This window comes from Hyla sarda, chromosome 9 (assembly GCF_029499605.1).
Source record: "Hyla sarda isolate aHylSar1 chromosome 9, aHylSar1.hap1, whole genome shotgun sequence".
NCBI lineage: Eukaryota > Metazoa > Chordata > Amphibia > Anura > Hylidae > Hyla > Hyla sarda.
Window position 1 is genome coordinate 190,594,345 of NC_079197.1, and position 15,238 is coordinate 190,609,582.

Consider the following 15,238-nt stretch of genomic DNA (forward strand, 5'->3'; position numbering starts at 1 on the left):
CTCCACCCACTATAGATGTGGATCACTTACCCACTACTGCCCCTTACAACCTGGGGCTGTGCAACCTGCCTTATTCTCATAGTATAGTGGAGACTCCACCGTCTCTAAACCCATTTTGTCTTATCTCTAAAGGGAAGAGACAAAGATGAGTAGAATTATACTCCCACCCATCACCTAATAGCCACTATTCATCCATTATCCAACTTAATTATTCAAATTAAGTTCACGCCCATCTGACCATTCCCTGAAGTGTCAAATAGACTGTAGACCTTCATATCTCAGGAAAGGGAAAATGTATCAAGGAACTGTAAAACTGTAATGTTTGTGATCGAGCACCCTACCCTATTTAATCATATATAGTAGTAATAATAATAATATTATAATTATACATCTCCATACAGTATACTATGCTTGCTTACAGATTGTCATGGTAGCATCTACAACTACAAACTATTCATGGACATCCTGTCATGTGACCTTCACTGTGTAGACCTGAGTGGAGGTCACATGACAGGAAGTATAGGCTGATTGTATCCTGGCAACCCCAGAGCCAGCACAATCTCCTCATCCTTACAGTTACTGGGTGATCGGGACAAGGAGAGGAGTACAAGTGAATGGGTCTTTATTACAAATTTGTCTTTATTTTCTTTCTTATTTTTCTAAATATCTTCAATCAATATTTCACCAAATGTTCTTTTCTAAGCACATACAACTGTAATGTACCCATCAGCACAGCTGGATCTATTCAGAAGAAAATCCCCCACAAGTCTTCATGACAATTGTCTTTTCTTTTACTTCTCTTAATTATATAAATGAAATTACAGCCGTTCACCTATTCATCCAGTTCAATTCAATATTAAAACAATGCGGAGCCATATGTGCGTTAGGAGCAGATAAGCTTTGTATGACGGGCGGAGGAATCGGCAGTGATAACGGGTGCTGCTCAATTCCCCGTCAGCTGCCGTCCGCAGCGGCAAATAAAAAAAAAAACACAATAATCAGGAGAAATAGACACTTAAAGCTGGAAACTCATTTTATGGCGGCAAGAAAAAAAAAGTTAATGATTGCGCACAATGCAGGATCTACAGATGATTGTATCTGAATATTCAAAATTCACATCTGTCCCTATTGTTATTTTGTAAATGTCTTGGAGGAAGGAACGTTACTTTACTACAGGCATTAAGGATACGCCTCATTTGCATATGGAACCTGAATCTGTTGTGCGGCTTCTAAACGGATAAAAATAGACGAGAGGAAGAAGAGTCTTTACTGCAGCTAAGAAGTCTTAATCTTCCACCAGGATTGGTTTTCTTATTAAATGTTAGGGCTTTAGGTTTAATAACCGTGAACCTGCAGGGAGCACCGGGAATCCTACACAGGAGGGCCATCAGACAAGCACATATTATTTCAGCGAGGCTTTGATATATAATCTACTTCTCACACAATCCACAAATACAAATGTTGACATTTCCTATTGGTTTATGTTGGAGCTTTGCTGTGTAGATTAGGGCAAAGTCCACAGAGTCAGCTCATGATAAAACGCGTGACCCCATCATCACTACAGGGCAAGGATTTTATACATAATCTAGCTCTCACACTGTCCACAAATACAAATGGCTGACATTCTTGTGTTTTTTTTGTGAATATTGTTACAGCTTTGCTGTGTAGATTGGGGCAAAGTCCACAGAGTCAGCTCATTATAATAAGAGGGCCCTGTCAGCAGCAGAGTGACCCCATCATCATTACAGGACATGGATTTTATAAAGGTTTTACAAATTAATGGCTTATCCTCTGGAAATCAGACTCCCCTAAAGCTCCCCAATAAAATTCAGAGGTGAAGCCGGGCCCCAGAGTCTCGCGATGAGGATGGGGCTCTATGCATTTCATTATAGACTTGATTATGTCTTCTTTGAAATGCAAAGTATTACAGTAAAATATTTATCTTTTTTTATATTACCCAAGACTGTGCCCGTGGTTTCTGTTCTAAACGAGCACGATGAATAGTTGGGATTCCTCTGTAACAAGCCCCATCCTCATCCCGAGACATTGGGGGACCACAGGGGATATCTCTTTAAATCCTCAGCTGGGCGACATTCCTTGTAAATATTGATATGGTATATACATCGCCATCTCACATCCCGGATTATTCAGTCACTGTCTATAAGACTCTCCAGTGTCATTAGGATCCAAGATGATTATTCTTCCCTCTTTCTGGTGACAGATTTGGTTTATGTAAAAACTAACAGGACGTATCGATTTCCTGACGCACAATCACATTAAGCAGCAAAAAAAACAAAAAACCTTGTCCACAGTAATGTATGTTGCTTCACTCTCCATCCTGTGCTCTTAAGTATAATACAGGATACAACTCAGGATCAGTACAGGATAAGTAATGTAATGTATGTACACAGTGATCTCACCAGCAGAATAGTGAGTACAGATCTGGAGAATAATACAGGATATAACTCAGGATAAGTACAGGATAAGTAATGTAATGTATGTACACAGTGATCTCACCAGCAGAATAGTGAGTACAGATCTGGAGAATAATACAGGATACAACTCAGGATCAGTACAGGATAAGTAATGTAATGTATGTACACAGTGATCTCACCAGCAGAATAGTGAGTACAGATCTGGAGAATAATACAGGATATAACTCAGGATCAGTACAGGATAAGTAATGTATGTACACAGTGATCTCACCAGCAGAATAGTGAGTGCAGCTCTGGAGTATAATACAGGATATAACTCAGGATCAGTACAGGATAAGTAATGTAATGTATGTACACAGTGACCTCACCAGCAGAATAGTGAGTGCAGCTCTGGAGTATAATACAGGATATAACTCAGGATCAGTACAGGATAAGTAATGTAATGTATGTACACAGTGATCTCACCAGCAGAATAGTGAGTACAGATCTGGAGAATAATACAGGATATAACTCATGATCAGTACAGGATAAGTAATGTATGTACACAGTGATCTCACCAGCAGAATAGTGAGTGCAGCTCTGGAGTATAATACAGGATATAACTCAGGATCAGTACAGGATAAGTAATGTAATGTATGTTCACAGTGACCTCACCAGCAGAATAGTGAGTGCAGCTCTGGAGTATAATACAGGATATAACTCAGGATCAGTACAGGATAAGTAATGTAATGTATGTACACAGTGATCTCACCAGCAGAATAGTGAGTACAGCTCTGGAGTATAATACAGGATATAACTCAGGATCAGTAGAGGATAAGTAATGTAATGTATGTACACTGTGACCTCACCAGCAGAATAGTGAGTACAGCTCTGGAGTATAATACAGGATATAACTCAGGATCAGTACAGGATAAGTAATGTAATGTATGTACACAGTGACCTCACCAGCAGAATAGTGAGTGCAGCTCTGGAGTATAATACAGGATATAACTCAGGATCAGTACAGAATAAGTAATGTAATGTATGTGCACAGTGACCCCACCAGCAGAATAGTGAGTACAGCTCTGGGGTATAATACAGGATATAACTCAGAATTAGTAAATGTTTGTGATACTCAGACCATTATAACTGTACAGGGCAGGATTATGGATATGTTGGTTTGTAGAGGTTTCTCCAATGTCTGTAGTTCTGTTATGAAGATACTATATGACTTTGAATACTTTGTATCAGGATAACTGTGTCATTTTGCTCTGGATATTTGATTTACCGCAGCTTTATTATCGATGCATTTTGCTGATATTCATATAATTTGCTGTATTCATTTGTCTTAGTCTGTTATTTGTATTGTAAATGTTTAATAACATTTCCTTTTTTATTACTTTACTGTCCTTTCAGATGAAGTTTCCTCATTATGGATATAACAATGTACGTTCTGACCAATGTTCTGGGTTTGATCATTTCCGCAGGATTATTTGTTGACTGCAGAAAACACTTTATAGATATTTTGTTATCACTCGAGCTGGATCCTTTATGTATAACAATGGTGTTTGTAAGTGATATCAACGCGATTCATTTCACATCTTTCTTTTGATTATTTAACCTCGTAGCACAGTGAATAGCGGCAGCGGCGTTCTCCGCGCGCATATTACTCCAGTCTAATGGCTTTTAGGGTGAGGTAAAGAAAATGCGAACTCTGATGAATACAAAAAGCGAAGAATTTGCAACCTTTATGATAATGTGAAGCATTCAACATCAGCGCTTCTGTAACTTCATATAAAGGAAAGGAAGAAAATGAGGCCCTATGTGTGACCTGAATAAGTACAGACTCTACTGTAACTGCAGCAAATAGAGATATTAATTTCTGTTCAATTTCCAACAAATTTATAAAAATGTGTGCTCACTATTCTGCTGGTGAGGTCACTGTGTACATACATTACATTACTTATCCTGTACTGATCCTGAGTTAAATCCTGTATTATACCCCAGAGCTGTACTCACTATTCTGCTGGTGAGATCACTGTGTACATACATTACATTACTTATCCTGTACTGATCCTGAGTTATATCCTGTATTATACTCCAGAGCTGTACTCACTATTCTGCTGGTGAGATCACTGTGTAAATACATTACATTACTTATCCTGTACTGATCCTGAGTTATATCCTGTATTATACCCCAGAGCTTTACTCACTATTCTGCTGGTGAGATCACTGTGTACATACATTACATTACTTATCCTGTACTGATCCTGAGTTATATCCTGTATTATACTCCAGAGCTGCATTCACTATTCTGCTGATGAGATCACTGTGTACATACATTACATTACTTATCCTGTACTGATCCTGAGTTATATATCAGACAGGAGGCTCATATCTTATGCATTATTCTTTCTTTAATAATGCCCATAGCAGAACAAAATTCAATAAACAATCAGTGTAAAGAAAAAACTACAACTCCCAGCAGTCCCGGGACCACAGCAGCCACTCCTCGTCTGTAGCCTCTATATAAGGACTGCCCACATATAGATCCTCCTCTTTCTTTCTGCTCATGGCAGAGCATACAAGCTAAGTGCTATCTGTGATTTAATACTTTGGGTTTTTTCCTTACTTGTTATATCATAACTATTATAGATATTGTGTTTTTGGGGGAAGATAATCGCGATTATCTTCGCCCATTCGCATTTTATGCGATTTTACCCCGTTTCGTACAACTATTTCCCCGGCGCTAGTCTTTCTCCTTGCTCCGGTTCTTCACTCCACTATCCTCTTCTTCTCTCCGCTCCTCATACCTTCCTCCGCTTCCCAACACCACCCTCCCCCCTCCCGGCGCCATTTTACCTTCTTCTCCTACGTTCTGCGCTTCGCGCGCGCGGGATAGGGGCGGATCTTTCGCGCGTCGGCCGCATTTCTTCGCGGCCTACACGCTGAGAGGGGCGGAGTTTCCTCTTCGTCACTGGACCGCGCTCCTGCGCCTTCCAATCAGTACCCAGCCGGACGTAGTCTCGCGAGACTTCGTCCCCGGGTACAAGGACTCTCAGGCACCTCCCACCGCTGCGTCAGTGCAACGCTAGCGGTGTGGAGGACGGAGCCTGTACCATCACTTCCCTATACGTATTCTCTGTAGGTAGATTTCAGGAATTTATTCCTTCTCATCAATCCCTCCCTTTTCCCACTAGTTCTCCTACAGTTAACCTGTTAGTCAATATGGCTGAGGAACCCTCATCTGCTCCCAGTAGAGGGGAGAGCTCTTTAGACTCGGCCCAATTTATGACCGCCAACCAGATACAAGACTTAATTAATAAGTCTGTTCAGGCAGCTTTGGCCTCCGCCATGGTAACCTCTGGATCACTACCAGCGGTATCCTGTGCATCTGTCCCGCCATTCCAAAGCGGTGAACCGCCAATTAAGAAGGGGAAAGTTTCCCATAAAAGGAAACATACATTGGCGACATCTGACTCCCCGGCAGGGGAAGATAATAATGTGCTCCAGGCAGCCCCTACCCCGGCCTGCCAACCCCAGCATCCATCAGACTCCACTCGACCCCTGGGCCTCAGGGAGTTACATGAGAAGAGGCACAGATCCGCTAGACGGACCAAACCCGACTCTTACGTAGATTCCTCGGACGAGGATTCGTCGGGATCATCCAGCGAGTCTGACGACTTTGAATCCAACACTAATATCGAGGATGCTGGGGATACGGCGTTCGACACCGACGCCAACCCTGTTACACAGGGCACTGTGATCCTAGACTCCCTAGGTGAACCCCTTTTTCACCCTGATTCCATCTCTCATCCACGATCGGGTGAATGGTCCCCACTTCCTCACGTGACCCAGTATGTGGAGCTCTGGGCTCGTAAGTCCCTAGACAGGACCAGCCGTAACAAGCTGAGAGCTGAGTGTCCCAGGCCCTTTATTCCCAATAAAGTAGTGGCAACCCCCGAAGTGGACCCCATTTTGATGAAATACCTAATGAAATCGGGTAAATTCCCTAAGAAGGGAATAGAACGCTCATTTAAGACTATTCAGGAGCGTATCTTAGACTTATTGGGTCCTCTCACTAAGATACTCAACCTGTCTGAACAGGCCGCAACGACAGATCAACCTGTCGATACCCGTCAACTCCGGGGGTGGGCCCAGAGGGCCATATGCCTGGCAGGTACGGCCAACACCACCTGCTCGATTGAACGACGTAGGTCGATCCTGATGCGTCTCGACCCGCAACTGTCCCACCTGGCTGAAACTGAGTCTGGGCCTGCAGCAGCAGGAATGCTCTTTGGGGACAACCTGATGAAGGACATCAACAGGTTTGTCGGCCTGTTTACAGGTCTGGATAAAGCCCAGACTTCTTTAAAGAAATCGGGGACAAATAAGCTTTTTCCTCGGGCCGGCAGAGGTAGAGGCCGATCTGCCGGCCGCACCCCCTCCTATAGGCCACAGGGCAGACCCTCTGCCCAATACCAGTACCCTCAGGCTCCTCCGTCCTACACAGTCCCAATGGCACAACCGTCGCCTTTCTTCCCCCCCAGAGGTCGACCTTGGCGCGGACGTGGCGGACGCGGATATCCCCGTTCCCGTCCAACTACCGGTAAGTGTGCCAGATATTCCACATGCTCACATCCCTGTGGGGGGACGCCTGATGTATTTTTCCCACGCCTGGTCTGCGATTACGGCAGACGCGTGGATCCTACAGACAGTAGCGGGATTTCACATAGAACTCCAATCTCTACCGGTCCTGGGTATACAGCCAACCCCTATCCGTTTTTCACAACACAACATGTTACTCATAGACAACGAGATTCAAGATCTCCTGTCCAAACAGGCGATCCGAGAGATCGACCCTTCTTCCCTAGGGTTCGCAAGCAACCTTTTCCTAGTGAAGAAAAAAGGGGGCGGTTACCGTCCGGTCATAAACCTTCGGGAACTAAACCAACATGTCACGTATCGCCATTTCAAGATGGAGGGAATTCACTCCCTTCGCGATTTGTTACAACCAGGCGATTGGCTGGTGAAGGTGGATTTGAAGGACGCTTACCTCACCGTCCCTATCCACCAAGATTCACAACATCTTCTTCGTTTCCTCTGGAGGAACCACATGTGGCAATTTACTTGCCTTCCGTTCGGCCTGTCATCAGCTCCGTGGTGCTTCACCAAGCTGATGAAACCAGTGGTGGCATCCTTGAGGAGCAGAGGGGTCCGTCTGATCATTTATCTAGACGACCTCCTCATCATGGCCCGCTCCAAAACGCAAGCTTCTCTTCACATGTCATGGACGGTACTGCTTCTGCAGAGTCTGGGATTCATAATCAACCGAGAAAAGTCGGTTTTGATCCCTCTACAAGAGATGGAGTTCCTTGGCTTCTTGGTGGACACCAATCAAGCTGTTCTCCGCCTTCCCAAATCCAAACTGGCCCTGATCCGCAAGGAAATCAGAGCAGTCTTACGCAAAGGGTGCTTATCCTTAAGGGTACTAGCACGCTTGGTGGGCCTATTAGCAGCCTCCATCCAAGCCATCTTCCCGGCCCCCTTGCACTACAGGGCCCTTCAGAGACTCAAGATTATGCATCTGCGCCAGGGTCTCAGGTATGCGGACGAAGTTCCTCTTTGTCCGGCAGCCATCGAGGAGTTGCAGTGGTGGCTTCGTCATGCCGTCGAGTGGAACGGCAAAACCATATTCAATTCCTGCCCGGACGTCATCATAGAGTCGGACGCGAGTCGTCTCGGCTGGGGCGCCCGGTGCGGGGAGGCGTCAACAGGAGGGACTTGGTCCGCCACGGAGGTCGCCCTGCACATCAATGCCTTGGAGCTCCTAGCGGCATTTTTTGCCCTCAAGAGCTTCTTACCACAAGCGTCCAATTGTTGTGTTTTGTTACGCATGGACAACGTGGCGGCGGTCCAATACGTCAACCGCCTAGGGGGCACCAGGTCCAAGATGCTTGCAGATCTTGCCAAGGACTTCTGGCATTTCTGTCTAGAGCGCAACATTATCCCGGTGGCGGAATATATTCCGGGGGTCTCCAACACGGTGGCCGACTGGAATTCTCGCTACTTACTAGATTCCAGCGATTGGCGGCTGGATCGATCAGTTTTCCTACGGTTGAGACAGCTTTGGGGTCCATTGTGTACGGATCTTTTCGCTTCTCGCCTCAATTATCAATTACCTCGCTTTTTCAGCTGGAGACCGGACCCAGAGGCGTCGGCAGTCGACGCTTTCCGTCTCATCTGGCCCAGGGGAACGCACTACGCGTTTCCCCCATTCCAGATGATCTCCAGGGTCCTCCTACATACGATGAACCAGAGGGCGACGATTGTACTGATCACCCCCTGGTGGCCCACTCAACCGTGGTTCCCTCTCCTTCTGGGGATGGCAGTGGACTACCCCAGGCTTCTGCCCCAATTTCCACAGCTCCTCTCCAACCCGACCGGGGATCTACATCCTCTGGTGTTGGAGGGCAACCTTCCTCTCCTAGCGTGGTTGGTTTCGGGGTCCCGGATGCGGACCAGGATCTTTCAAGATCAGCTAGGGATCTCCTCGCCCTGGCCTGGGCCCCCGGGACTAGATCGGCTTATCGATCAGCCTGGAGGCTCTGGGTTCGTTGGTGTGATCAACGACAGATTGATCCCGTACATGCACCTGTGTCTGTAGTGGTGAACTACTTGGCGGATTCCTTTGAATCCGGCAAATCTTATAGTTCCATCAACGTTTACCGGTCGGCTATCGCGGCTTACCATTGCCCAGTGGACTCTTTGCCGGTGGGCAAACACCCACTGGTATGTAGACTGCTGCGTGGCATTAAGTTTACACGGCCCCCGCGGCCGAGATATCAGTCGACCTGGGATGTCTCCAGGTTGCTCGAGATGTTTGTCTCTTGGGAAGACAATGACGATCTTCCCCTAAAACTGTTGTCGTACAAACTGACTGTCCTTTTATGTTTGGTATCTATCAAACGCGTCTCGGACGTGAAAGCTTTGGACGTCTCTAGGCGACAATTTTCGCCGCAGGGAGTCAAGTTTTCGGTGGTCCGACGGACCAAAACAGGTATCCACTCGGTTTTTTACCCGTTTTTTCCCGCGCATCCTCGACTTTGTGTGGTTCGTTGCCTACAGGCGTATGAATCGCAGACTGCGGATTTACGGTCTCCGGATTTCTCTCAACTTCTTATATCCTACGTCAGACCTCACCATCCGGTGGTCTCCGCTACTTTGGCTCGTTGGGTGCGTTCCGCCATGGATATGGCGGGCATAGACGTCTCCCTGTTTGGAGCTCATTCTTCTAGGGGTGCTATGGCTACTAAAATAGTCTCAGCAGGGGGCTCCCTTTCTGACTTGCTCATGGCTGCTGATTGGTCTTCAGAGACTACCTTTCGCCGGTTCTACTTCAGACCGGAGGACCATGTTTCCATGTCAGTTTTGTAATACTATTTCTGATTTTGTTTTCTCTGTCGATACTTATTAGCTTTGAACTTGCATAAGATATGAGCCTCCTGTCTGATATATAAATCGAGATTTTCCTAGCTTGTGACGGAAAATATTAGTTATATGAAGACAGGAGGCGAGTATCTTCCCTCCCTACCCACCCTGTTATGATTTTTATTGTCTTTTCAGGGTACTGAAGGCATTGACTGGTTTCCTGTCTGCGGATAACCTGTTGGTTAAGCACTGCTGGAGTTCTCTACAGTCCCCGTTGGGACGAAGTTAGGCCGTCGATTGGCCTCGTTTCCTGAGTTCCGGGCCAGCTGGCCGAAGATTTAAGGAGCGGTGTGGACGTCTGGCTGGCGTTTCGGTTTCCTGTGCGGCTCTGATTCGCGTGAAGAAAGAGGAGGATCTATATGTGGGCAGTCCTTATATAGAGGCTACAGACGAGGAGTGGCTGCTGTGGTCCCGGGACTGCTGGGAGTTGTAGTTTTTTCTTTACACTGATTGTTTATTGAATTTTGTTCTGCTATGGGCATTATTAAAGAAAGAATAATGCATAAGATACTCGCCTCCTGTCTTCATATAACTAATATTTTCCGTCACAAGCTAGGAAAATCTCGATTTATATCCTGTATTATACTCCAGAGCTGTACTCACTATTCTGCTGGTGAGGTCACTGTGTACATACATTACATTACTTATCCTGTACTGATCCTGAGTTATATCCTGTATTATACTCCAGAGCTGTACTCACTATTCTGCTGGTGAGGTCACTGTGTACATACATTACATTACTTATCCTGTACTGATCCTGAGTTATATCCTGTATTATAACCCAGAGCTGTACTCACTATTCTGCTGGTGAGGTCACTGTGTACATACATTACATTACTTATCCTGTACTGATCCTGAGTTATATATCAGACAGGAGGCTCATATCTTATGCATTATTCTTTCTTTAATAATGCCCATAGCAGAACACTTTGGTAATCAATTTAATAAAAGAAAAAACTTCAAACTACAACTCCCAGCAGTCCTAGGGCCACAGTAGTCACTCCTCCTCCGTAGCCCCTATATAAGGACTGCCCCCTCTTTCTTTCTGCTCATAGCAGACCCAAGATAAGTGTACTCTATATTCAGTGATTTATACTTTCTGTATCTCTGTGATATTATTCTATAAGTGATATTATTCTATAGGTGATATATAGTAATACCTTTATCTCACTTCTTTTCTCCTCTATACTTCTACCCAGCGCCGGTAATTCCCGATTCTGGGCTTTTTTTCTCACTCTGTCGCCGCTTCGGCGTCTTCCTATTACCCCTGCGCTAGTATCGCCACCTTCCCCTCCCCCCCCCCCCCCCTTCGCCATTTCTTGCGCTTTCTCCTCTTCTCCGAGTTCGCGCGCGCGGGCTGGGGGCGGAGCTTCTTCTCCCTGGCTGGCCGCTTTCACTGCGGCCTGCGCTCAGTAAGGGGGCGGCGTCTCTGCGCTTGTGGAGAGACGCTCTGCGACCTCCAATCAGGACTCAGAGGGACGTCGTCTCGCGAGACTTCGTCCCCTGGGTGCTAAGACTCCGGGCTCCCCTCCCACCGCAAAGACAGTGCTTCGCCTGCGGTGTGGAGGATCGGAACCCGGTACTGTGTTTGAGTAGGTAGTGTAGTGCCCCCACACATTGTTTGTCTGTGGATCGGAATTTATTCCGCCTAGTTAGCTTCTGTGTACATTAGGCATAAATTAACCCCTTAGTTCACTACCCAAGTTCCTTTTTACCACTACCGTTATTATGGCTGAGGAACCTTCACCTGCCCCTCTCAGAGGTGAACCCCTCTCTCTGGATTCGGCACAATTTATGTCCGCCACCCAGATTCAGGACCTAATTAACAGATCGGTCCAAGCAGCCCTGGCCTCCTCCATGTTGTCCTCTGGCCCGCATCAACAGGGTTCCCATGCCCCAGTCCCTTCACTTCACGGTGGAGAACCGCAGATAAAAAAGGGCAAAGCTTCCCATAAAAGGAAGCACACCTCCGACTCCTCGGCAGGGGAAGATAATAATAACATGCTCCAGACAGTTCCTACCCCGGTCTGTCAACCCCAGCATGCTTCAGACTCCGCTCGACCCCTGGGCCTCGGGGAGTTACATGGCAAGAGGCATAAGTCCGCTAGGCGGGCAAAACCCGACTCCTATGTAGACTCCTCTACTGAGGATTCTTCGGGTTCTTCCAATGAGTCTGAGGACTATGAGTCCAATCCTAATATTGAAGAGGATGCTGGGGATACGGCGCTCGACACCGACGCCAACCCTGCCACGCAGGGCAATGTTATCCTAGATGCCCTAGGAGAGCCCCTGTTCCACCCAGACGCGATCTCCCACCCGAGATCGGGCGACTGGTCACCACTCCCCCATGTGGCCCAATATGTGGAACTTTGGGCACGCAAATCTCTGGATAGGTCCAGCCGTAATAAGCTGAGGGCCGAATGCCCTAGACCTTTTATCCCCAATAATGTGGTGGTCACCCCTGAGGTGGATCCTATCCTGATGAAGTATCTATTGATATCAGGAAAATTCACTAAGAAAGGAATAGAGCGCTCCTTCAAAACTATACAGGAGCGTATCCTTGATTTAATGGGCCCCCTCACTAAAATCCTTAACTTAGCGGAGCACGCTGCAGCGACGGATGAGCCTGTGGACGTCCGTCAGCTCCGTGGGTGGGCTCAGAGAGCCATTTGCCTGGCAGGTACTGCTAATACCACCTGCTCTGTTGAGAGGCGCCGGTCGATCCTTATGCGCCTCGACCCTCAACTGTCCCATCTGGCCGAGACCGAACCGGGTCCTTCGGCAGCAGGCATGCTTTTTGGGGACAGTCTAATGAAAGACGTCAATAGATTCGTTGGCCTCTTTACGGGCTTAGATAAGGCCCAAAATTCCTTGAAGAAATCGGGGTCTAGTAGAATTTTTCCCCGGGCCGGCAGAAGTAGAGGCCGATCTGCCGGCCGTTCTGCTCCCTATAGGCCACAGGGCAGAGCCTTCGCCCAATACCAATATCCACAGACTCCCCCTTCATACACAGTACCCGTGGTTCAACCATCACCATTCTTCCCTCCTCGAGGCCGACCCTGGAGAGGTCGTGGCGGACGTGGATACCCCCGTTCTCGCCCTCCTACCGGTGAGTGTACCTTCCATTCCTCAGTCTCACATACCTGTGGGGGGTCGACTGATGTATTTTACCCACGCCTGGTCTGCGATTACAGCAGACGTATGGATTCTTCAGACAGTGGGGGGATTTCACATAGAATTCCAATCCTTGCCGATGCTGGGTGTCATCCCACCTCCTATTCACTTTTCCGACCAAAACGTTGCCCTCATAGACAACGAGGTACGGGATCTCCTGTTCAAACATGCGATCGTGGAATCCAACCCATCCTCCCTAGGGTTCGTAAGCAACCTCTTCCTCGTGAAGAAAAAAGGGGGCGGCTATCGTACGGTCATAAATCTACGAGACCTAAACCAACATGTCACGTATCGCCATTTCAAGATGGAGGGAATTCATTCCCTCCGGGACCTCCTGATGCCAGGAGACTGGCTGGTGAAGGTGGACTTAAAGGACGCCTACCTCACCGTCCCCATACACCCAGAGTCACAACAGTTCCTCCGATTCCTTTGGAAGGGCCGCATGTGGCAATTTACCTGCCTCCCGTTCGGCCTATCGTCCGCCCCGTGGTGTTTCACCAAACTGATGAAACCGGTGGTAGCGGCTCTGAGGAGCAGGGGGGTTCGTCTGATCATTTACTTAGACGACCTTCTCATCATGGCCCGTTCCAAAACTCAGGCCTCCCTTCACATGTCGTGGGCGATATCACTACTACATTCTCTGAGCTTCATAATCAACCGAGAAAAGTCGGTCCTGATTCCAGGTCAAGAGATGGAATTCCTGGGTTTCTTGGTGGACACCAATCGCGCACTGCTGCGACTCCCCAAGTCCAAACTAGCCCTGATCCACAAAGAAATCAGGGCGGTTTTGCGCAAAGGTTGCTTATCATTACGGATTCTGGCGCGCCTGGTGGGTCTCCTGGTGGCTTCCATACAAGCCATCTTTCCGGCCCCGTTGCACTACCGAGCCCTTCAGAGGCTCAAGATCTTGCATCTACGCCAGGGCCTCAGATATGCGGACAAGGTACCCCTTTGTCCGGCTGCTATCGAAGAGTTACATTGGTGGCTTCGACATGCCGTCGAGTGGAACGGCAAAGCCATCTTCCACCCATACCCAGACGTCATCATAGAGTCGGACGCGAGCCGACTTGGCTGGGGCGCTCGATGCGGGGAGATTTCCACAGGAGGGACTTGGTCCGCCAAGGAGATCGACCTGCATATCAATGCATTGGAGCTTCTGGCAGCATATTTTGCAGTCAAGAGTTTCATGCCTCGTTCGTCCAATTGTTGTGTGTTACTACGCATGGACAACGTGGCGGCGGTCCAATACGTCAACCCCTTGGGGGGTACCAGGTCCAAGATCCTGGCGGACCTTGCCAAAGACTTCTGGCATTTTTGCCTGGCCCGCAACATTATCCCGGTAGCGGAGTACATTCCAGGGGTCTCCAATACGGTGGCCGATTGGAATTCTCGTTATCTCCTCGATTCCAGCGATTGGCGGCTGGATCGCTCCGTCTTCCTGCAATTGCGGCGACTGTGGGGTCCGTTACACGTGGACCTTTTCGCGTCCCGCCTCAACCGCCAGCTGCCCCATTTTTTCAGCTGGAGACCGGACCCAGAGGCATCTGCGGTAGACGCTCTCCGCCTCGCCTGGCCGACGGGAACGCATTATGCTTTTCCTCCCTTCCAGTTGATCCCCCGGGTTCTCCTGCATGCGACGAACCAGAGAGCGACGGTTGTGCTGATCACTCCTTGGTGGCCGACGCAACCATGGTTCCCTCTCCTTCTGGGGATGGCCGTGGATTATCCCAGAGTGCTACCCCACATTCCACACCTTCTCGCCAACCCGACCGGGGATCTCCATCCTCTGGTGATGGAGGACAAACTGCCTCTCCTAGCGTGGTTGGTTTCGGGGTCTCAGACGCGGATCAGGAGCTTTCAAGATCAGCTAGGGATCTCCTCGCCCTGGCCTGGGCCCCCGGGACTAGATCGGCTTATCGATCAGCCTGGAGGCTCTGGGTTCGTTGGTGTGATCAACGGCAAGTTGATCCCGTACATGCACCTGTGTCTGTAGTGGTGAACTACCTGGCAGATTCTTTTGAATCTGGCAAGTCCTATAGTTCCATTAACGTATACCGATCGGCTATTGCGGCCTACCATTGCCCAGTGGACTCCCTACCGATTGGCAAGCACCCGCTGGTTTGTAGACTTTTGCGCGGCATAAAATTTCAACGTCCCCC

At 48.0% G+C, this 15,238-nt stretch overlaps 1 protein-coding gene across 1 annotated transcript in view; it reads right to left on the minus strand.

The window, feature by feature from the left end:
* Positions 1-15,238, minus strand: part of DIAPH2 (diaphanous related formin 2) — a gene marked incomplete in the record, with an annotated part of 1,463,478 nt that overhangs the window by 1,057,900 nt on the left and 390,340 nt on the right.